The sequence below is a fragment of the Triticum aestivum genome, chromosome 1D, assembly GCF_018294505.1.
Source record: "Triticum aestivum cultivar Chinese Spring chromosome 1D, IWGSC CS RefSeq v2.1, whole genome shotgun sequence".
NCBI lineage: Eukaryota > Viridiplantae > Streptophyta > Magnoliopsida > Poales > Poaceae > Triticum > Triticum aestivum.
In genome coordinates, this window is record NC_057796.1 from 249,396,762 (window position 1) to 249,422,291 (window position 25,530).

A 25,530-nucleotide genomic window follows, 5' to 3' on the forward strand; every position below is an offset into this window, starting at 1 on the left:
GCCCCGGACTAAGTCCATGCGGGCAGCCACAAGATCGTCCACGAGGTTGTCGAAAGACTCCTCCAGAGCCTTGAGATACTCCACAACCATCTCGATGGCTTCATCTCGTTCTCCCCGATGGCAGGCGAATGCATAGTGACAAGTATATGGCACATGGCATGGGAGGTAGCGGTAGCGGCGAGTCTTCATCATAGGAAGAATATCCCGAAGGCGAGCTATCGCCTCACGGGCAGCCATCTGCATGGCATGCCTCTCCGTAGGCATGGCCCTTCCCACAAAACGGAAGTGGCGAGACGCAGAACGTCCTCCCTTGAATTGCACCACGGCTTGGTGCATAGACACGTCGTCGCTGAGCTTGTGCTGGTAAAGCGTGAACTCCGGGCGAGTCGCTGGCCCGATCGCGAGCTTGGTGATGGAGACGAGGAGTTTGACAAACCCCTCGGGCACGTTCGTGAACACTCGAGTCTCGCAGTTGCTGCCAGCCATCTACAAAAGTAGGCAAAAATTCTGAGTAGTCATGTCATAAATTTATGATGACCAACAGAAAATAGCTACAATTGCAAAATGCTGAAAAAGCACAAAAGACGCTAATAACCGATTAGCGATCGCACCTAGTGGCTTCCTACAGTCAGCCTGGCTCTGATACCAAGCTTGTCACGACCGGTTTTTCAATAAAATATTTATTGAGAGACCAATCCCTTTTACGGACCAGTAGAGAAGAATTCCTTCACACTGGTAGACATTATCTTGGTCACAGAAGAAAAATACCAGGAGTACTGAATATAATACAAGGTTGAGCGGGGACTGCTCAACAATTTATTACATGCACGCCGAATAGACATAACGGCGGATAGGGTGGCATAACTACTAACTCACGATAACAACGGTGGTGGAAATATCACAGCGGAGCGGGTGATATGACTCCTGCAAACTACAGCTCTTCGAGCGTCGGGGTGAAGCTCGAGGAGGTTTATTGCGGGTGGCGGAAGCGTTTATAATACAAGTGACCAATATCCAGGATCGCACAGGACTGACTGGGATTCCTCTAGGCGTCGGACTCACTATCGAATTCTTCATCCAAGAGATCGCCTTCGTCAACATCTGGCCAAATCAACAAGCCAGGTGAGTACTATGAAAGTACTCGCAAGACAGTTCGGACATAAGATATAACAAATGTAAACATGAAGCATAAGAACAGAATAACAAGTGCGTTCAGGCATAGAGACAATATTGCATGGGGAAATAACAGAGAAGTCGGGCGGTAGTCCTCCCGAATCCCAAAATAAATACTGGGTGCCAAACGAGGGTCTGAATGACTCCTCGAGAGGAAACTGCAAGAATAGTAATACCGGTGCCAAACGAGGGTCTGAATGACTCCTCGAGAGGAAACTGCAAGAATAGTAATACCGGTGCCAAACGAGGGTCTGAATGACTCCTCGAGAGGAAACTGCAAGAATAATAATGCCGCAGTCGGGCGTCAGGGCGACACCACATAAAGGGCTTATAAAAGGAAATAAAAGATAGTGCATGCCACAGTCGGACGTCTGAGCGACATCACATAAAGGGCTTATATCAAAAGTAAATAATCAATATGCCACAGTCGGACGTCTGAGCGACATCACATAAAGGGCTTCATAACTTAACATCTTATTAGCTCAAGAATTTAAATCATATCCAGAGAATAATCAGGCATGAGATAAATAACAGGGTTAGTCCATCCACAGGAGTAACGTTCAGCTAAGTCTACTACTCATGCTCACTAACCGGAAAGAAGAACAAACCACGAGGACTTGACATAGATATGGATACACTGATCACGATACTTGACCATGGATACGATGACTCGGAAGGATTTGACTCTGCAGAGTTTGTACTTTAACCACAGCCAACGGATTTCAGTAGTCACGGGGACTAGTTCCGTTTACGGTGTTTTGGAAGAAACACATCTAACCAGTACACACCCATTCAACAATCCGAAGCCAGGAATCACCCTCGGCAACGTTCAAGAAAAACCTTGAGACGGGGAGGCTACAACCTCGCGTAGCATGGGATCAAATTTCTATACGCGCGCTCTAAGGGGTGCCCCCCTCTCGGTCCCAACCGGAAACACCCATGCCCCCTGACCGGATGACTGGCTTTAATCCAGGGCCATGGAACCATCATCCCGGCCCCTCTGTTTGGTGTGTACACGGAAAGAGGTTACCAACTTACTAAACCGCATTCTGGCAGAAAACAAGTGGTAGCACGGAAGGGGGAAGAACGATAACGTGACTCCGTCCACGTTAACGTCGGAAATTGTCGGATGACACAAGGCTGGCATGCTACAACAGTACCACCTTGCTGCCCTCCATGTCACCACATGATTAGGCCATCTCTCATCAGAGATCATCGCAACTTTGGAACACGCGGGTAGTTGCCTCACAAGCAACGAGGTACTCACCGATACTCATATGCCACGCACAACCTCTCACGCAAACATGCAAAACACCTATCATATCAAAGGTTCAAACATGCTTGCCTGGTTCGGAGAAGTCGGAGTCTAGCTCGGCGAAGTTCGCGGCTCCGTCACCTCTTCCGGAACCTACGGTATAGCGAAGAAGCATACTAACGTGAAAACCAACGCGTGCATAAAAGTTGTTCCAAAATTTTCCAAATAAATCCCATAAAAAACTAGACAAAATTATAAGATTGTCAGAAAAAGAATCACTCAAAAATCACTTTTTATTAAAAAGTTATAAGGGTTTCTGTCCAGGGACTCATCTGTAATGAAACAGAAAAGTTCCAGGGGTTTAACTGAGAAAACAGAAAACGGTTCGAATAGAAACGCGCAAGCTCAAAGGGAAAACGCATTTGCCCGAAGGCGCCAACAGAAAACGTTTCGAGGGAGAAGAGAATAGAGGCTGACAGGGGGGTCCACATGTCAGGTTTAAAAAGTTCGCCGGCGCCCGAAGACTGCGGTGGTCGCCGGCGTCGAACCACGGCGAGACAGGGAGATCGGAGTGTACCAAGAGCTTCAGCGTGTCCTTCCGCGTCGGTGGGTGGTGGACTCGACCGACGGAGAGCACCACGTCGACGGCGACACTTTCTCCGGCGGACGGCGGCTCGGGTGATGGTGGAGAACTCCGGTGGGTGCTGCAAACTCCGAATTGAAGCGCGGGTCAGGAGAGTGGATGCATAGGGAAGCTACTGGCAAGAGTTGAAGGGTGGAGGTGCACGCACGGGAGCGAATCGAGCTGGATCCCGTGGCGGGTCGCGGCGGCCGGAGTCGGGGAAGAAAGCTCCCTCGGGGCTCTTCCAGTGGCTTGGTGTGGTCTAGGTGGAGTGCAGAGGTGGTGTGGGTTCGAGTTGAAGCTCGGGGCCTCTATTAATAGGCGGATCGAGGGGGCGGCCGTGAACGGGATCGCTCCGGCGAGCAATTACGGCAAGGCAGTGTCTTGGCAGGGAGCTTAAGTGGCCAGGCAGCATCAGTGAGATGTACTGGTGTCGTTCCCCCGCTAATCCCGGTTGGTCTTGGCGTAATGGCGCCGGTCCACGGTGGGGCGGCCGCACGGGCACGACGGCGGCAGAGAGCGCGCTCCGCGCCCAGCGGTTCACGACGAGGGTGGCAGCGCGCACTGGGGAGTGGAAGGCCACGCGGCGATCTCTGGTGGCTTGGGCGGCGCTGGGTGGCGCTGTCTGCGCTGCGCCTCTCTCTGGCGGTCGTAAAGCCGCCGCTGGCGTCGGTCACGGGGCGGCGCACCTCCTCCAGCTTGTCGCCGACGTCCGCAAGCATCCAGGCGCTCGTGCGGTGCAGAGGACAAGGGGGAGGGGACGGGGAACACGACGACGCCGAGGCACTGGCGAGATCGACTACGGACACTGAAGAAACGACAGCAACACTGAACTGTTCTATGAATTTGACTGAACCTGATTTTGACAATGCTCTGCAGGTGTTCGACAGAATGATTTGGCAAGGAGAAAAAATTTCCTGGAGCTGGGGCTTGGTGAGGTGACCACTCAATGCACCCAGAGGCTGCCTGATTTTTCTCAGAAATTTTGGAGAGGGATTTGAATGAATTTCATCAAATTTGTCAAAACTGGTCCAAACTTGCAGCAAGTATAGTTTGAAAAATTTGAACTGAAGACCAGTGGATCTTCATGGATCTTGGTTGAGGGTTCAAAGGACTAGGAAGGGAAATTGGTTTGGGGGCAAAAATCAAAACAGAAATGGTAGCTCCTTTGTAAATCTCCAAGGGCTAGAATAGAAGGCAGAAGTTGTTTTGATAAGATTTAAATGGAAAAATAATCATATGGGGAGGTTCAACTTGCTGGATTTGATGCAAATCAAGATCCAAAGGTGAGGGAAGGTTTAGGAGAGTGGATTTGCACTAAGGCCATGGCAAGAGAGATTTGTTGAAAGTGGTAAAGGATTATTCCAAAAGCTATAGAGTATTTTCAAAGGAATTTTCAAAAGACATTTTTCCCAAGTGAAAAGCATTTTGGCTTGAGTCCAAAATAAAAAGCAAGAACCTCCAAGACCAAAAACAAGTCTTGGGTGAATCCAAATAAAACTGTTGCCATAAAAAATATTTTGAAGAAAAAAAATTTAAATCACCTCCCTCAAGTCAAGTAAATTTTTTGAAAAATCCAAATGAAATTTTGGGTGTCACAGCTTGGTGGTGACTGGTGGTCGGACTGGGCGGAGGCATGGGGATGGACGGCGCATTATGTCTAGGTTTGTATCTCTCTCACACACACCCACGTAGGTGGGGGGACGTGCACGAAGAGAAGAGGTGCACGCACGGCGCACGTACTCCCGTCTCTTTCCCAACCACACCCGCGCGGGTACACGGTGGAGCTCATTTCTGTACGAAAAAGGCAGCCCACGTGGTAATTTCGCACGTGTACTGGTTGTCCACTTGGTGGAGGGAGGATCGTCTACCACAGGTGAACAAACAAATTGCGACTTGACGCGTTATGTTAAATTAAAAAAAGAGGCAAACCATGTGGGGCCTACCTTAGAGGCAAGGCTCTATACACTGGAGTACTTTTGATGTGTCCCGTCAACTCGCAGACGAGGAGAAGCTTGCTTAGTACGCCGTCTCCCCCGCCCACGGGCGCGGTGGCTCGCAGGATGAGGTGAAGCTTGCTTACAAGTAGTAGTAGTAGTAGTAGTACTACTACTGTACGCCTTTACGCCCGCTCCCTCGCCCACGCGCGCGGTGGCTCGCAGCACGAGGAGAAAATTTTACTACTCCCTCCGTTTACTCCTCGTCCCTACTACGTACTTTGGTTAGTACTCCCTCCATTTACTTATACAAGGCCACTATAAAAAATACATTTTGCATCTATACAAGGCCACAAATAGTAATCGAGACAAAAGTTACTACTCCCTCCTTTCCAGTTTATGGCTCAATTTCAAAATCTCTCCAACCAAGGTAGACGGTGAGTGGTCGAATTAATTTCGTAGTTTGCACAAGTAATTAGTACGCTCGTTTTTCTCAAGAAGTTATGTTTACCGAGGCATTAATTAGAACGAATGCATGAATGACCACTAAATTTCCATGAACTTGTACATGCATTGGTTAGTTTCCTCTTGACACTGCTTGCGTCGGGTGATCTAACGCACCTCGAAATCCAACATGTAATGGTACTACTACTAGTATAGTAGAATTGAGACTTATCAAACGGAAAAACGAATGTTTTTAGATGAGCCCTATAAACCCTAGTGGGTACGTACTCCGTAAAAACAGATTTTTTCCAAAACTAAGTCGCTCCCTTTCATGAATTCTGTAGTATACTCCTCCGTCGACGCTCCCTTTCATGAATTCTGTACTTCCTGTCGCCGACATGTGGGACATATAGCAACCGGGTCGACGTGTCAAGCACCAAATAACAATGCAGAACAGCAGGGGGACGCACCCCACTCGTACCGGCCCAGTAGTAGTAATGAGCAATGAGACGTCAAATCACAATGCCGCACCTTCCCAGACGGACGAAGCAACCATTATTTCACACTTCGGTTCGCCATCATCTCAAACCATGTAGTATTGCTTCTGCCTCAAGAGGGACACGCGCATCACTTTGGTACATCATGACACGTGGGACCGCATGACAGGCGATGCTCCCCCGCCGATCGCTCGGTAAAATCACCTCATTTTTACTATACTTCCTCCGTATCGGTTTACTACATGGCATGCACGTCGTTCTAGGTTGAGAATTTAACTGGCTATATATGTGATGAACAGTACTCTAGCCTTTTAAAAAATGTATACTTTTGTACAGTAGTACTATCGATGGATTGCGCCATGGAGCAAAAATTGAAATTAAAAAAAAGGTGGTACATATAGAGAGCGCTCGTCGCCAAATTATGCATATAGTACTATTAAAAAAGCTAGTACGTGCTTAATTGGGGTGCTAAATTCTATTAAAGAAATACTAGTAGTATGTACATACTGAAGAGTTAAAGTAACGAGAAGAAACATAACATAGTTCTGCTGGGGGCTCAGCACAACACACCCCTCAAATTAAACTAAGCACACCTGAAATTAAACTATGCAACTAATCCGGTAGACACTGCATTAGAAGTTTAGAACCACCATGAGCAACGACACTGCCACCTTACTCGGAGTCCTCGTCCACGTCCTCGACTTCGTCCTTGTCCCTCTTCCTCTTGGCCGATACTTCTTTGCTTGAACCGCACACTTGGTTGTTGCTCTTCATCCAACCCTTCTAGATATTGAAACAAAGGTAGCCATCCATTGCAGCGTAGTGGATGTGGTCTATATCTAGTACATTCCGCTGCCATGCATGACGATGAAACGTGTAATGAGGTTTCTCCAGTTTACGGTACGAAGGATGAACCATGGCTCCTGCCAGGGTCAGCATTAAAGGCTAACGAGAGGGCACCAGCCGATTCTTCTGGAGGTCGAAGGGGTTGCCTACAACAAGGCCTATCTGACCGAGGACTTCTCTGTCGTTCTTAAAGTCTACAGTAACGAATTTCACTGTTTTGTCCTTGAGGAAGTTCTTAAAATCCTGGCACTCAATGTCGGCATGGCATATGTGGTAGACCAAGCAAACGTTATGTACGCAAACCTGGATCACGGCGGGCTTCTTCCTCTCTTCGTCCTTTAGATCCTTCTGTCGTCCCAGGACTGTGGTGTACTCAACATCTAGCCCAGCGACCCACTCATCATCTGAGTTTTCGAACATGCGTCTGAAGCGAGAAAGGCATCCTTTCACCGTCGCGGAAGAACGGGTGTAGATGACGTCGAACTCATCGCCGGTGATGGTTCTAACCTTGTACTCACCGCCGATCATGGAGATTTGGGATGCCATGGATTTGGGAGGAGGGTTAGGATTAGTGGAACTGCCGTAATGTGAATGGACGGGACGACTAGGAGCGAACCGCCGTAGTATTGAAGGACGTGCGGGGACGAGTAGGAGCGAACTGCCAGCGTGCGAACGGCAGGGTAGTGGCTTTCCATTCTCCCATGATACGGGCTTCCGAGAGCCCTTGGATCTGAGATCGAACGGTTGCATGGCGTGATTCTAGACCTATGGGTGAATATCCTATCCTGGAGGGTTATTCTGCAAATTTTCAGCAACTTAGCATGCGACCGTTTGATCTCAGATCCAAGGGCTGCCAGCAGCCCGTATCATGGTCGCGCCTACCACGACCGTCGCGTCGCTCGCGCGGTCGCGCCCTTGGAGATTTAACACGGTGCGTTAGGCTATCTGATGTTGGCATGTCATACATAGTCATCACTTAGTCACTCATACTACAACAAGGTTGGCTATAAGTGTATTTTTTTACTCCTCTCTATCTCTTTCTTCGTACTCCCTCCGTCCCATAATATAAGAACGTTTTTGACACTAGTGTAGTGCCAAAAACGTTCTTATATTATGGGACACAGGGAGTACTAGTATTTATTGCATTTGCCAAGGAGTGACCTCTTCCAATGAAATGGTGTTGCTAAGTTTGCTTCATTTAATTAGCTATAGACTCAAAATTGTCTTTTCACCTAGGTACACGCGCTTAGCACCGTTTCTTCCTTGGGTCACCAAACTAGTCTCTCTCTTCTTGATTAACTTGCCACATCAGACTTTATGCCTATGTGGCAAGCTTAAGCACCTGTAGGAGCAAGTAAAAGTAAGTACAATAGTGCGCTTTACATGGCATTTTTGCATATGTGGAGGAAAGAGAGGCAAGGAAAAAGTGGAGAAGTGGGCTCTCATGCAAGAGCCAGCCTCTACTACATGGTGGAGCATTGGGAGAGGCACCTGTATGGAGGTGGTCAGGAATCGGGAGACTCACGCCGGTCGTAGCGCCGCAGTTAAAATGATAATGGCAAGTCAAATCACGGGGCCCCACCTGTCCAGCAGTAACTCGCTGTCAAATCACACAGCCCTACGTTTGCAGCAGCCTACTCCCTCGTCTTCTCGCGTCTCTGTCGAACCGACTAGGCGGAACTGCCCCGCCTACCGCGCAGGAAAAGCCCCGCCCTCGACTTTTAAATACAACTACATCCGCTTAAGAATCCAATGATATACTTTTTGTGACATAGTAACTCATATTTAGTTAGTCAAATGGATGACCTAGAACTACGTGCAGGCCCTATAAACCGAGACGCCTAAAAATAAAAAAAACCGAGACGGAGAGGGTAGTTCAGCACGTATCTTTTTAGATCAATATAGTCGGGATTCACCAAGGAGCAAAACCAAGTGGTAGGCTGCTCCTGTCGTGTTGGCGTAGCAACTCAAGCAGGGTCAGTCCGCACACGAAATGGCGACACACTTAACAGGACCCCTTTGGCCGACATGTGGCTCATCCACCGTCTTGTTCCACGTGCGATGCACCAAATTACAGTTCGGAGCAGCGGTTGGAATTGGAGGCACCCCGGTCGTAGCGCCGCAGTAGTAGAAAATGAGCGATGAGGGGTCAAATCACAAAGCCCCACCTTTCCCGCATTAAGCTGGACGGACGAAGCAACCATCATTTCACTCTAGGGCGCAAGAGCATAAAGAAAAGAGAAAACAATGATGCGTGCGGCAGCTACCTAGGGCACCCTAGGGTAGGGGTCTCCACTACAGATCCTTTTTTTTAAAGCGCCTCCACTACAAATCGGCTTCTCCCTCGTCCTCTTGAAGAAAACCGATGATGAGTGCGGCGGTAGGGTTTGTAGGAGTACTACGGCGTGCGGGGCCACGTCGTAGTAAACGGGTTCGAGTCGACGCCTTAAATATGTGTGGGCCGCTTGGTTTTACGGGAACGAGGCAGCATTTTGGGTTCGGGGACCAGTGGAGATATAGTACGTACAAAAAATTGTGGACGTAGGTTCGACCGAAAGGCAATGATGCATGGGCCCTGCATTTTGATATACCCGGGGCCGCGTGAAATTTGCTACTCTACTCAAAACTAGTAAGGTACACATGTATTGAACGCATGAGATTTCGAAACCAAATTATGAATAAATACACACTATAGCATGTAAAGCTTTGAGTCATATATGCATGATGTAGATGTTCGTTTAGTTCTTATAGTTCATCTCATTCAAAATCAATTAGTTTTATAAAAATGTTAAGATTCATGGGGTTGTGCATTGTAAATCATAAAGTAAAAAACAAATAATGGCAATTCATTTAGAAAAAATAATCAATTATGATACAGAAGATTCTAGAACAAAGGAGAAGTGCTTGTGTTTTGAGGTTTGTGCATTATGCTTAAGTTCAACCATGGAGTCTTCTAAATTGTACATGTGGCAGATCTGGTGGAATGTTGATGATATCCAACGGCCAGTAGTGCTCGGATTTGCCTATCTCTGCACTGTCGGGTTAGCTTCATCCAGCGACCATCTTTCAAAGTTATTGGCACACTATATAGTTCTTGTGCCATAGTTGCATGTTTTGGAAAAAAGCTACTAGTGGGTTGTACTATCTATTTAGGAATAGAAGATGTATACATGGAAGTTGTAGGGAAAGAGATGACATGGAGCATCTCAATTCCTATGAGTAGGGATTGGAAAAGAGATGTCATTTGGTTCACATCATAGGAACTTTTCTATTGAATCTAGAGATGACATGTATCTCAATTCCTATGAGGAGGGATTAGAAAAGAGATGTAATTTGGTTCATATCATAGGAACTTTTCTATTGAATATACGCTAATGTTTATTTTCCTTTGAAATTAAGGGAGTATAGGAATCCATTCATATGAACCAAGTGGCTCTAAAGCTATAGAAATGATATCATGTTTATTTCCTTTGAAATGTGGAGTATATGAATCTATTCCTATGAACCAATTGGCTCTAAAGGAAAAAATCCTATAAAAATCATATCATATAGAGTTCCTATGATATTCCTCGACACTAAAGGATGCTTGAAATTGCTGCGGGTGATACGATGGTCTTTCTTTGTAGACTCCTCACCCATCTTTATAGTTACCTCTCGAAGATGAATGAAATGATATATACATGGTATTCTACATGTGCAATTTGGTACACGAAAACTCGGTAAAAGTTTGCGAGGTTCGAATTTTCAATAAAGCTATATGCACTGCATTTCGGAACGGAGGGAGCATACGGCAGTTGCTAACACTCACGTGGAAGATTTGTGTGTAGGAGGAGTGGCTGTTCTGTTAAATGACATGGCAAAACTGACACTGTCGGATGCCGATCTAACGGTTCTTACGGCGTTCGTCAGGAAAAGGCTTGTGGCGAACGTTTGTCGGATAATGATTTACGGACACATGCATTGCATTGATACGTGCCCCCCTCTCTCTCACGCACACGCACCCTCACGAGTCACGACTCTCCCGAGTCCTCTCGCAGACTCGCACGTCGCACCCACCGTCTATCTGCAGGTAGACGTCACGCACATATGTGCTCTTCACACCCTACCCTCAGAACTTCTAAAAAACAAAAGACGGCGCGCACATTTTATTTTAGCTCACACGTCACACACTTATACTATTACTCTTGCGGCGAACGTTCTTTGGGCATAGTATATTGTACTCTCACGAAGAGAAGCGGTGCACGCACGCACTAGTTCTCTCACACCCACTCACGGGTACACGTAGGAGCGCATTTTTTTGAAGCTGGTACAACAAAATCACTCCACTATATATAAAAGCAGGAGCCTTAGCGCTTGCTTTACTAGGGTTCCTCTCGTTCACTCTCTCATGCTCTCCAGATCTAAGCAACACATAGGTGGCCACACTCTCTCTCAGCTCACGGCTGGTCACAAATCCGGCCGGACAACCTCGACCGGGGCAGGGGTGTAGGTGCATCGTTCACGCTGTCGTCGGCGGCGAGGGAGGAGACCAACGGCTGCCCGCGCGTCCCGATCGGCGGCCGTGTCGTTCTCTCCGAGAGAGCGCCGGCTCGGGAGGGCCTCCGACCCCTTCTTCCTCCCTGCGGTATTGTGGCCAAGATGCGGCCTCCCGATGCCGTCTTTGCCACATGCCGACGACCCTCAGGTATATATTCCTTCGAAACCTGCCTTGCTCTACTGCCCCAGCTCCCTTCGTGTGGATCCTTTTCTACTTCCGTCCGCTGTTCCAAAGCCACCTAGACTTCTACTATTATTAGAAGTAAAGCTAGTTCATACAGTCGACTCAAAGCGTTGGTTCAAACAGGGAAGAAAGTGGGAAAGCTGTAGCATGAATCTAGGACTTGGTTCTAAGAGGAAACGGGGGAAAGTAGTAATATCTGTCACTGTTTAAATAACCGTATTTCGTATTTGCGCAAACAGGGATGTCTGTCTCCATATCGTTTCGGGATGTCTGTCTCCGTATCGTTTCTATCCGCGCAATCAAAAGCACACACCTCAGTTTTAGTACAACTGCGCAAAATGAGATGGCTATCCCTCGTTGCCGTCGTCTAACCTCCCGTCTTCAAGGTATCCCTACATTGGTAGTAACTAAGGTAGAATGACCAACGCAATCTAAAAGAAGCTGATTCGTACGTTTTACTTCCTGATTGCAGTGCAGGGACGAGCGAAAACAACTGCATCCTAGTCCGGAATGCACTTTCTACCAGTTCATCCATGGACCAAGGACTAGCTGGCACGGCTGCACGGCGGTTTTTTGGACAGGTGCGCGGACAAGAGGCATTGTGGTCTGCTTATTTCTGCAAATAGCGGTGCTTAAATTTAGTGGAATGCACAAGCATTTCAGCTGGTCAGTACACTGCATGGTTCAGTTCAGCATTCCAGCTGAGACCACAATTATAATTGGTTATTCTGGAATGAGAGAACCTAACCCTGGATGGTGGCAACAAGAAAAAACCAGAGTGAACTCCAGGAAATTTAAGCCTGCCGGGAGGCCCTTTGCTCAGAGAAGCCTTGCTTGTTTTTTCCTGATTTGTAAACCTTCTCACAACTTTGTCTTTTGCTGTGAACTAGTATATGTTTGTTATGTTCTATGAATCATTGAGATGTATAAAATTGCTTAACTTATGCTTTTCAAGTTTTTTATGAAGACGAGTTTAATGTGAGTGTTCCACATGAGCGCTGGACTAGCGTGTGAACGTTTGGAATTTATTACATTGTGGCCTCAATTAACTGCATGAACCACTGTAACAAGATACATAGTTGCTTATATGTCAGACAGCAGATTGTTGATTGTTAGCTGGTCGATAGCCTAGTGTTGAAGCGAGCTGAGCCAATGTGCCGTGTTTTGCACAACTGCTTACAAGTGGGGTAGCACCAACAGTGTTTACAAGTACTTATGTATACGTCGGCGCACGGTTCTCGAACGAGTGCTCTATTTCATCAAAACACACACTGCTCGTATGATAAACCGTGACAACTTATGTCTTACCATGCCATATTCATGAAAAAACTAGTGAGGACGCATCTGTTTCGGCAACAATTACGATGGTTCTCACATGATTCACGGGCACACAAAAGTAGCAGCAGTTCCCATAGACGGATTCAAACAGAGTACTAGCCCCAGAGGGGTCGATAACAGGCAAGGTTCGGATAATTAGACACAATCCAAACTACTATTAAACACTAGCTGGGGCAACTATTTCATGCCTCGATCTAATTTGGGCTGGACACAAGACGGACCTTGCCATGAACATCATCGAGGACGTCCCGCAGCAGCTCAATCCTGTGAACCTTCATGAAGACAACCTTGTGGCCTTGCCACTGATAAACTTGTTTGTGGAGGCATGCCACGTCATCTTCCTGCGTAAGCTTGACAAGAACAGTATGCCTCACAAACGAAGGAGTAGCTTTGAACTTCTTGTGCTTCAGTACACCCTGGACAACACGCCTGACAACAGTGAGGCTGGAATACAACTCTTCATTGGTATAACCGCAAATGGCTTCCAGGATCCAACAGCCTAAGAACTCTGTTTTCCCAGTGCGTATATTCAGGTCGTCCGCCTCATAGCGAGTGACATGTACAACCACACAATCCTTGTCTGCATCAGGGCTCTAATTGAAACAGAAACAAATTCTGAATTACTTTTCAGTATAAGAAACACAAGTTATTTAAACCACTATGTATAGCATGGCATCGAAGCTAATAAAATTTTGCATTATTAATCACCACATACTTCCTTTTCTAAAAAAATCACCACATACTTAGATGAAAAACCACAATCGAGATCGGCAAAGAAGGAAATCACCTTGGGCAGCTCAGCAGGGGGGGGGGGACACATCCTCGAAGGGGGAAAACTGCTCCTGCAGTGCCACGGGGGCTGTAACCTCAAACGGGGCGTTGACCATCTCAGTAGTGGCCGTGAGCGTATCTGGGGTCGTCTCGGTGGTTGCCTCCATCTTCTTGGAGCTCTCTGTCTCGTGGGGATCAGCCTCCCGCGTCTGCTCCAATATCGGCAGATCTTTGCCTGGTTCTCCTTGGTCCATCATGAAACTGACGAATACTAGGAGACCACTGAAAGGAAAACACAATCGCAATGACAATGAAACAAAAAAGAGAGTGAGGATCGGTTACTGCTTTGCAAAAGTTCTTTTTTTTCTCTGAATGAAAATATACCAACATCACGGATCCGCTTACCTTCCCTTCGTTCGGAGAGAAGAACAGTGGCAGATGCGAGTGTTGCCTTTCTTGAAGATGGTGAGGGAGAAGGGGATTCAGCGAAGAGTGAAATGATGGTTGCTTCGTCCGTCAAACTTAGACTGCGGGGAGGTGGGGTTTTGTGATACGACGGCTCGTTACTGCCGCGCTACGACCGGGGTGACTCTCCGCCTGCATACTGCCTTCTAATTTGGTGGATGGCATTCGGGCCCGCGCGCTGCATGGCCCGCATGTCGGTGAACAAAAGTATAACTGCATTCAGTAGAGGGAGACGTTTCAATGACCTAGGAGGAGCCAGAAGCGGTAGAGTGTCTCCACTGTACTAGTAGTAATTGTTTTTCTGGGTAGCTGTAGAGTGTCTCCACTGTACTAGTAGTAATTGTTTCTCTGGGCCCAAGACAAAACAGCCCATCCACACTAGTAAATAGTAAAATCAATTTAAAAGCCCATATATTTACTGAATGAGAGGCGCTACCCACACCCAGCACACCGCCCCCCCCCCAAAAAACCCGGGTGCTCTTCTTCCTCCTCGCTCCCACCCACCTCACGTCAGCTCGCTCCACTCGTACCCCCAAATTCCTCACCTCACTCCTACAGAAAACCCCAGCTCCCCTTCTTCCTCACTCCTACAGAAACCCCCCAGCTCCCCTTCTTCTTCGCTCGCACTACAACTAGGCTCGTCATTCGTTACTCTGCTCAAATCTGTGAGCACGACGCGATGCCCTCGAGGAAAATGGAGTCGGCTGACCCCAGCGCCAAGAAGATGAGGCTCCCGCCAGCGGCGACACCTGTTGTAGATCCCGCACCCGGCAGCGTGGGGAGAAGCGGCGACCCCGCCCCCACCGGATCCCAGGAACCCGTAGAATCTCGGGTGGACCGCATCAGTGATCTCCCGGACGCCGTCCTTGGGGAGATCATCTCGCTTCTCCCCACCAAGGATTGCTGCCGCACCCAAGTCCTCTCAATTCGGTGGCGCCCTCTATGGCGCGCCGTGCCCCTTAATCTCGACTGTCGTCAGCTATCTCTCTTCAATGATTTTGAAATCCCTAGAGGCATCATCTCCTCCCACCAGGGCTCCGTTCAAAGCCTCTGCATCCCGTCATGCTACCTGAGCAAGCATACCATGCCCTGCACGGTGGACGCCTGGCTGAAATCCCCTGAATTCACAGAACTACGGCTGCTTGAGTTCTACTATTCCCCTGGAAATCACATACCACATACCGAACGCCATGAACTTGTGCCCTCAGCACCGATGTCCATCTCACGGTTTTCGTCCTCTCTCCACACCGCCACCTTTGTGCTGTGCTACCTACCAGACAATCTGGTACTAAACCTTCGACTCCCATTTCTCAAGAAACTTTCACTTGTGCGGGTTTGTATATCGGAGGCCTCATTGCACAGCATCATCCACTCCAGTTGCCCTGCGCTGGAGTGCTTGTTTTCACAGTTAGAATCGGTTGTCTCCAAATAAAGTCGCCTAACCTTGTAAGAATTGGAATTTCTTTTGACGGAAGGCAGCTCATCATCCAAGATGCCCCTTCACTTCAAACGTTGATCCTTGATTCTAGTTATTCACCGTTGCAAATAACCGTCCTCTCTGCGCCTAAACTGGAGACCTTGGGTGTAATACATGATCTCGGTGCTCATTTCAATATGGTGTTTGGCTCCATAGTTCTTCAGGTACTTTATATTATCATCTACACTTGTAACCATAACCTGCATTTTAAATTTCTGCGCATAATTTATATATCATCTTGGAGTACACATTTTGTACTAATATTATGTTCTATGCTCAATGAAGAGTTTCTCCATGGATGGCCTATCAATGGTGCTGGATTCTGTCAAGATCTTATATATCCAAATGAATAGTTTTGATCTGAACAAGATTATTGGCTTGCTGCAATGCTTTCCATGTCTGGAGAAGTTGTATATAAAGGTGATAATTTCACGCACATTGGAAGCCCGCATATAGTGTACTAGAATTAACCGTTCAGCTATTGCTCTTTTGACACTCTTCTTTTAGACCTTAACTGTTTTCAATCTTCATGTCTATTTAGGCAACAGGACGGGGTAAGAAAGTTATAACCAATCGGTGGATTCGTAAGCATCGGGATTTTCTCACTTCTCATGAGATTCGATTGAAGACAATAACGCTAGAACGATATGTAGCCAACCGTGCAAACACAAGATTTGTCACATTCTTCCTGCTGAATGCGAGGTTACTATTGTCCATCAGCCTTAAGTTTATCAGCAGCATGGTTTTGACGGATGGGTATGTCGAAGAGCAAAAAAAGGAGTTTCAGGTGGGCAAAAGAGCTTCTGAACGTGCCGGGCTTCTATTTACAACATATTGTGGTCATAATCCAGTAAATTTTACGATCCAGGATGTTCATTCTATGGACCTGACCGATCCATTTGACTGTGACTGCCGAAAACAGTGCTGGAGTTAGATGTTGTTGCCCTTTTCAATCTGGTTTTTTTGTAAACCTGATGAACAATTAACCCTCGTGCTTTTGTACAGTTTGTAAGCTGGAGTTACATGTTCCTGCCCTTTTCAACTCGGCTGTGACTGTCATAATTTCTTTGAAACAAGGCAAATGGCTTGCCATTCGTTTAATTTAGAACGAAATATTGTAACAAATCCCAACCAAGGGAAATAACATCACTCTCGCCGGCTGCTTGAGCTCACTATGCATTACAGAAGCCAAGTGATTAGCCCCCACCAGCACCCACAAACTTATTTCAAACTAGCACATCAAATGGGTTGTAAATTTTCATAGGAAAGGCTGCATGACCGTGGCAGATTTGGATTCTGACATTTGGGACCCGTGAGGAAATAGCCTATCCAAGGTGGTGTCGACTTACTAGCCAGTCAACAAACGATTCTGCCTACCAGCCGTTGGATTGACATCCAACATCTGTCGTGTATCTTCTATCTCTTGTCTTCTTCTTCCTCCAGCCGCCCAAACCAAACCACCCCGTCGGCTCCGCCTGCTCCCGCCTCCCATGGCTGGCTGCGCCTCCACCGCCCTACCGTACGTACCCTCCAACGTTGGCCAGTCCCTCCCTCTATTCCCCCACACGTCCTGTTATTCTCCGGCGATGTCAGCCCCAACACGCACCCGCACCCGAACCAGTAAACCCTCGTACTCCCCCCGCCTGCGACTAGACCGGCGCATCTTCAACGGCTCCTGTTCGTTCCGTTCGAGGCCTCGCCGTCGTCCTCCGCCTTGTGGCCTTGGTTCACTCACCGTGCACGGTGCGCCGCCCTCTTGCGTTGTCAACGTTGTCAACAACCGGGAGGAACAAGGAGATGACTATACGTGGAGAGGAAGACAGTAGGGACCCACCAGCGTCATGGCAGTATGCAAGCAAGTGCCTCTATAGTACAAGCCCAAAAATATGGTTCCTCCTAATGGTTGGACATCTGGGGCTCACGCCATTGTCAACGTAGTCAATAAACGAGAGAATTACACTACGAGCGGCTGACACCAGGGACCCAGCAAGTCGCGCAGTTTTTTTGAGGAACAAGCAGTTGTTATTTATACTAGTTTTAGCGACGGATCAGGGTAACAACGGGGCTGTGCGGGGGCTGCGGCCCGTCTAGCCAGGGTTTTATTTATGTTTACCACATCATGAGCCCAGTTGTGTTTTTTCTTGCTGAAAATGGCTAGCCCAGTTATATTTTTTTAAAGAAATACCCAAACAAGGGCTACTTGCTTTATCGGCCCTGCTGGGCTGCAAATTTTTCAAGACGAGGAGACTTTCATTCGGTTTGCCCAGAAATGGGCTGTACATTTTTAAAACACATCAAACCGGGAATTAGTTTCAATTTTTTTCATTACAAGATCTTAAATTCCATTGATTTTTATGCGTGGACTATTATTTGGATTTTATATTTACATAAATTATTTTTCAAAATAGTTTGAATGTGAATCGATATTTCTGGAATAAAAACAGTTGACCGCACCGAAATATGCAAAATTTCATATACTTTTTAACCATGGCCACAATATGGGGTGTAATGCTAACAAAAAGAAGATGGGCTCCAAAAAAATTCTTAAGAGTTAGCAAATGGGTTGTACATTATTAGAAATAATGGCAGATGGGCTGTATGCTGTTTTCCACAGATTTGAGGCTGACTTGTGCGCCTACTACAGGTTGACGCATATGCTTTCCTAAAAAACAGGTTGACGCACACGCAACGCCCTGTCAACTTAGTCAACACACGAGAGCAGTGACTGTTGGATGTCCATCCAACGGCTGTCGTGCTTCTTCAATCTCCGCTCTTCATGCTCCAGCCGCTCAAACAAGCGCCGGCGGGACTGACTGCTCCCTCCTCCCGCGGCCGGCTATGCTGCCGCGCAGGCCTCACGGCCCCACCGTACTCCCGTCGCTGGCCTAGCCATCCCTCTACTCACCCACACATGCTGTTATTCTCCGGCGACGGCAGACGAACCAGTAAACCCTCGTACTCCTCCGCGTGGGAAACAACTGCCGAGTATTCCCTGGCTCCGTGTCGTTCCCTTCCTAGGCCTCGCCGTCGTCCACGGCCCTGGTGCTCTCGGCGCGGCCTGGTCAACGTGGTCAATGAACGACATCCATCGAAAGTGAGCTGTACGTGGAGAGGCTGACAGCTGGGTCCACGGCCGCACGCAAGGAAATGCCTCCTTATTACGCGCAAAATAATGATTCCTCCACCTGACAACTAGGACCCATAGGAAGGGCATTTGTATTTCGTGAAAAAAACGTTCCCCCCACTGACAGGTCGGACCCACCAGCTATATCTTCGCACGCAAGGAAGTGCCTCCTTATTACGCCCAAAAAAAATGAATACCCCCTGCTAGCTGGGACCCACCATATTGTTGGGCTAACTTGTGGGCCTACTAAGTTGACGGGGACGGAGGGCTTTGTCAACTTAGTCAATACTCCAGTGACCATATGATGTCCATCCAACGACCATAGTGCTTCTTCAACCTCTGGTCTTCTTGCTCCAGCCGCCCAAAGCAGCGCCGGTCGTGCCGCCTGCTCCTGCCTCCCGTGGCCGGCTGTGCTACCGCGGAGGCCTCACCGCCCCCATACTACTCCCACCACTGGCCAGGCCATCCCTCCACTCACCCACACCCCCTGTTATTCTGCGGCGACGGCAGCCTCACACCGCAGCCGAACCAGTGAACGCTCGTACTCCTCTCCGCGTGGGCATCCACTGCCGCGTCTTGCTCGGCTCCGCGTCGTCCCCTTCCTAGGCCTCGCCGTCGTCCACCGCCGTGGTGCTCTCAGCGCGGCGTGGTCAATGTGGTCAATGACCGACTTCCATCGGAAGAGTACTGTACATGGAGAGGCTGACAGCTGGGTCCACGACAGCCGCAAGGAAGTGCCTCCTTATTACGCGGAAAATAATTATTCCTCCACCAGACAGCGGGGACTCACCGGACGGGCCACCAGTATTTTGCGAAAAAAATCGTTTCCCCCTGACTGCTGGGACCCACCGGATGGGCCACCGTATTTCGTGAAAAAAAGTTCCCCGTGCTGTCAGCTCGGACCCACCGGAAGTGCCTCCTTATTACGCACAAAAAAATGAATACTCCCCCGGCTAACTGGGACCCACCTTGGTGGGAGGCTGACTTGTGGGCCTACTAAGTTGACGGGGACGAAGGGCTTTGTCAACTTAGTCAATATGAACGATTATAGCTCCAGTGACCATACGATGTCCATCCAACGGCCGTAGTGCTTCTTCAACCTCTGGTCTTCTTGCTCCAGCCGCCCAAAGCAGCGCCGGTCGTGCCGCATGCTCCTGCCTCCCGTGGCCGGCTGTGCTGCCGCAGAGGCCTCACCGCCCCCTACTATTCCCACCGCTGGCCAGGCCCTGCGGCGATGGCAGCCTCACACCGCAGTCGAACCAGTGAACCCTCGTACTCCTCTCCGCGCGGGCTTCCACTGCCGCGTCTTCCCCGGCTCTGCGTCGTCCCCTTCCTAGGCCTCGCCGTCGTCCACCGCCGTGGTGCTCTCCGCGCGGCGTGGTCAACGTGGTCAAGGAACGACTTCCATCGGAAGAGTACTGTGCATGGAGAGGCTGACAGCTGGGTCCACGGCCACAGCCCAGTTTTTTTTGTGATTTGCCAAGTAAGTCGCTTTGTCAGGCCTGTTGGGCTGCAAATCTTTCAAGACGAGGAGAGCTTTCATTCGGCTGGCCGAGAAAATGGCCCATCAGTAATGAGAAATGGGTTGTACATTTTTAAAACACATCAAACCGGCAATTAGTTTCAAATATCTTTTTTTTCATTTCAAGATTTTAAATTACATTAATTTTTATGCGCGGAGAATTTGTTTGATTTTATATTGATATACATTTATTTTTAAAATCAGTTTGAATGTGAGTCGAAATTTCGGGATTAAAAACAGTTCGGACCGCACCGAAATATGCAAAATTTCGTATAATTTTTTCACCGTGGCCACAATATGGGCTGTAATGCTAACAAAAAGAATATGGGCTCCAAAAAAACCTTAAGAATTAGCAAATGGGCTGTAAATTATTAGAAATAATGGCAGATGGGTTGTATGCTGTTTTCCACAGATTTGAGGCTTTCCTAAAAAAAGGTTGACGCACAAGCACTAACTGTTGGATATCCATCCAACGGCCGTCGTGCTTCTTCAATCTCTGCTCTTCCTGCTCCAGCCGCTCAAACAAGCGCCGGTGGGACTGCCTGCTCCCTCCTCCCCGCGGCCGGCTGTGCTGCCGCGCAGGCCTCACCGCCCCACCGTACTCCCATCGCTGGCCTAGCCATCCCTCTACTCACCCACACCTGCTGTTATTCTCCGGCGACGGCAGACGAACCAGTAAACCCTCGTACAGTCGTACTCCCCTCCGCGTGGGAAACAACTGCCGAGTCTTCCCTGCCTCCGTGTCGTCCCCTTCCTAGGCCTCGCCGTCGTCCACCGCCGTGGTGCTCTCGGCGCGGCGTGGTCAATGTGGTCAACGACCGACTTCCATCAGAAGAGTACTGTGCGTGGAGACGCTGACAGCTGGGTCCACGGCCGCAGCAAGGAAGTGCCTCCTTATTACGCGCAAAATAATTATTCCTCCACCTGACAGCGGGGACCCATCGGACGGGCCACCGTATTTCGCAAAAAAAAACGTTTCCCCCCTGACTGATGGGACCCACCAGCTACACCTTCGCATGCAAGGAAGTGCGTCCGGGCAAAAAAAATGATTCGCCCCCTGACTGCTGGGACCCACCAGTTACATCTTCGCACGCAAGGAAGTGCCTAACAGTCGGGACCCACCTGGTCGAAGCGTACGTAGCGTTGTCATTCTGGTCGCGAACGTGTACGTACATATATACTGGTGGATGTAGAGGCGCGCACGTGTCGTAGTAGAGGCGCGCACGTAGCATGTACACGTACGTACAACGGCCAGGGTGCAAGAAAGAAAATACGGCCACGTATGTGTACATACGGGCGAGGTCTCGAATGCCTACTCGCGCATATGTATGGCGAGGGCTCGTTGACATGGCTGGGTCGGAACAGAGAAACAGCGTCGTCGTCGTGTTCATGGGGAGGCAACGGAATGCGTCGTGTTCATGGGGAGGCAACGGAATGCGTCGTGTTCATCGGGAGGCAACGGAAGGCGTGGGAGCCAACCGGCTGGGTCGGAACGGAATGCGTGGTCGTGTTCATCGGGAGGGCTTGGATGGAACAGGCGATGGAAACGAGGCCAGGCGTACCACAGAATGGAGGAAATGGCTTTGTGTTCGACCGGCCACGTTCGAAATGGGATCCTGTTCATCGGGAGGGGTCTGGCATACCGCAAAACGGAGGAAACGGACCTCCTACGGCTGAAACGGGGGTCTTGTTGATCGGGAGGGGTGTGGCGTACCGCAAAACGGACGAAACGGACCTCCTACGGTCGAAACGGGGGTCCTATTGATCGGGAGGGGTGTGGCGTACCGCAAAACGGACGAAACGGACCTCCTACGGTCGAAACGGGGGTCCTGTTCATCGGGAGGGGTGTGGCGTACCGCAAAATGGGACTCCACGGGATATTGTTCATCTCCACCGTCGACCTCCTCCAGCCTCCACGGGCTACCGTTGACCTCCTCCAGCCTCCACGGGCTCCTGTTCATCCAGCCTCCACCGCGCGCTACTCCACCGGCGACTGTTCAACCACCCCTCCACGGGCACCCCTCCACTGTCTACTGTTCATCCAGCCCTCCACACCACGGGGTCCTATTCAACCACCCCTCCACGGGCACCCCTCCACCGTCTACTATTCATCCAGCCCTCCACACCACGGGGTCCTGTTCATCCAGAGGCAACGCCACCGCTCACTGTTCATCCAACCCCCCCCCCCGCAACGCTCACTGTTCATCCCAGAGGCAGCATCGATCTGCTTCAGTTAGCAGCAGTGCGAAGGAATCGCTCGATCGGGTTCAGTTAACAGCCGTCGATTGATCGCTCAGGTTTAGTAACGCGTAGCCTGCAGTGCAATCGCTCGGGTTCAGTTAGAGCCCAACGCCTCGCTCGGGTTCAGTTAGAGCCAATGCCTCGCACACACGCGCGTACGTGTACGAGAGAAACGCGCATCGCTCGGCCCCCGACCTTCCACCGTAACCAGGAACTCCCCGAAATTTTCCACGCCCTCGCTTCTACCACGGTTTTATCCGTCATGGACGGCCCAAAGAATGTCATGCAGCTGCGTCTCCGGCCCGCCCAGGATGAAAAGCCCATTTTCTGTCATGATTTTTTGTCATAGAAGTAGGAGCCCACCACATCTATGATGATACCGGGTTTTGTCACAATTATCGTCATAGAAGTGTCATATGTATGGCAGAAAAAAAAATTTGTTCGGCCCAAAATGTCACGGATGTGTCTTTTTCTGTAGTGATGGTTGTTAGTCCGCCCGGTTGCTTCGCAAGGAGGCGACGGCACTGAGGGCCTGGTGAGGTGACGTGCGTGGGGCGTGCCGCGAGCCAGAGCTCGGCCGCTCAGATTTGTCGATGTTGCAGGGACGGACCCATGCACAAGCGTCGTGCCGGTGTGAGCGGCCCCCGTGGGAGGCGAGAGTTAGGCAGGTGACGGTGTCCGGGAATGACCTGCGGCTGCCTTCCTGTTTCATTCCTGCAATACGCATCAGGCCTCGTGGAGGCGTTAAAACTTTCATTTGACATTGTGAGGACAATATGACTTGTAATATTTGCTTCGAGATTTTGCGATTTTCTTCCTATTTGCTTTGTGTTCTGCGTCGGCAGAGCCCGGCCCCGCGCATACCTCAACCGCCGTTGGGCCGACCGGAGACCAGGACAGACCAAGGAGTGAGGGGCCACGTGACCAGGTAGGCTCCTGAGTCGCGATGCTCAGGAGTCCCCCTTGACGTGCAAACAATCTCTATACCTTTGCCCTCGCCGAGGCTCGGCTTGGGAGGGGCGTGCGACGACCAGGTCCGGGAGACCTGGTTGGGTGGCGTGCGCTTGGGCGTGACCCGAGCGCAGCCCCCAGGTCCGAGAGACATGGTTGGGTGGCATACGCTTGGGCGTGACCTGAGCGCAGCCCCCGTGCCCAGCCCCCTCGCGCGGCCCTCCCGAGGGGAGGCGTTGTGGTGAGGCCGGACGCTGAGCTCTGGGGCTCCCTGAGGTTGGTACGACCGTGAAGCCGCCCTCAGTTGTTTATCACCAGCGCGGCGCATAGTGCTTCCGCTTGTGCACGGGCATAGCCGCTCCTCGGCAGTGTCGACGGCCAGCGCGGAGCATGGTGCTTCCACTTGTGCGTGGGCGGGGGCTCCCTCTGAGGAGAGCCCCTGGGGCGTGTACAGCCCCGCCCTGACATGTGGCTTGCACGGCAGGGCTAGATGAGGTGTATCTAGGCACTCGTGAGCCAGCGCGGGACTCATGAGGCCCTACCTCAAGGCGGGTTGCGCCTGGTCTTGGTTCTTGTTCGCTGTGCTGGTCCTGCGAGGTGGTCAGACAACCTGCACCGAACGAATCTCCTGAGGTTATTGCATGAGAAAGCCAAGCACCAACGGCCCCAGGAGGTGACGTAAACGGGGCCGGCCCGCCAGACAAAGCTCAGCCATTGGATTTATCGACGCTGCAGGGACGGGCCCGAGCACAGACGCCGTGCTCAACTTACTCACGCGAAGGGTCCTGAAGAAAGACGGCCGGCGCGCGATCCCCATGATGGGTGGCGATCGAGCAAGTAGTAATCATAGGTAGGTTAAACATGAAAGCAGCAGGCTTAAATAAATGCATGGGAGATACATGCCACTGGGTCAGGCCCGAGCGGCTTGGGGATGATGCAGCCCGAGGAGCGCTCCCAACAGGGTAAGCTAAAGACATAAAAAGGGATACATGCCACAGGGACGGACCCACGCGGCCTGGGAATGATGCAGTCCGAGGGGCGCTCCCAGCTGAATGAACTTGGAAAATGTCACCTGGTTCTGTTGATGAAGGGTTTTCGGGGCAGCTGAAGGTATGCAGTGAAGGGATTGCTCCTCACGAGCCACCGGGGACCTGAGCCTCGGGAGGCTCTGGGGGCTCAGGTGGTTCCCTGAGGACCGTCTCCATCTCTGCCAGGACGACGTGGTGCTTGGCCTCTTAAGCCGCCCAGACACGCCGCATGTTGCACTGATAGGCTGACGACGCTTTGGCAGGCCGAAAGGCATGCGAACGTAGCTGTGTGGTGGATCCTCGCAACGGCCCATGCGCGAAGGCCAGAAAGGCTCCTGAGATGCGGCCCTGTTGAGCCCTGGGACATCAATGCAGACGCGCAGCCCGGCGTCCTCGCATGGATGGGGAGCTGCGCCTCATGAGCGGCGGTCGCCGCGCATGGCGCTTGCGTCTTGCAGTTCCTGAGTGGTCTTGCTGATGAATTCCTGAGCGGTGGGCGCTCCTCGCCATGTGTCCTCCTGAGGGAAACGTGCCGTGAAGCACGCCTCCAAGTGGTGCCCAAGTGCCTCCCTCGTGATGTTGGCAAGGTCTGAGGCCCTCCAGAAGAGAGCCCCCGAGCCCTGCCCGAGGAGGGCACTGGGCGCGCCTTCCTATGCGACAGAGGGAGGCGCCCCTGGAACGGGCGCTGATCCTGACGAGGTTCCAGCCGCGACACCACCCTCCTGAGGTCCGGCACGGCACAGCTGATTCTTCTTCTTGGGGATGGCCTCCGAAGGGCCCTCGCCCTTGCTGTCGGGGTCATCGATTACTGCAGCTTGAAAGGCACGCTCGAGGGAGCACACCGCATCTCTTTCTTCGCATGGGACCGTGATGATTCCGCCGCTTCCCGGCATCTTGAGGACGTTGTAGCCGTGGTGTGTCACCGCCATGAACTTGGCCAGGGCTGGATACCCAAGGATGGCGTTGTATGGCAGATGGATGTGCGCGATGTCGAAGTCGATGAGCTCGGTGCGGTAGTTCTTGCGTTCTTCGAAGGTGACAGGGAGGCGGACCTGCCCTATCGGTGTGGTGGAACCATCGGTCACTCCTGAGAAAGGCTTGGTAGGCTGAAGCTGGTCA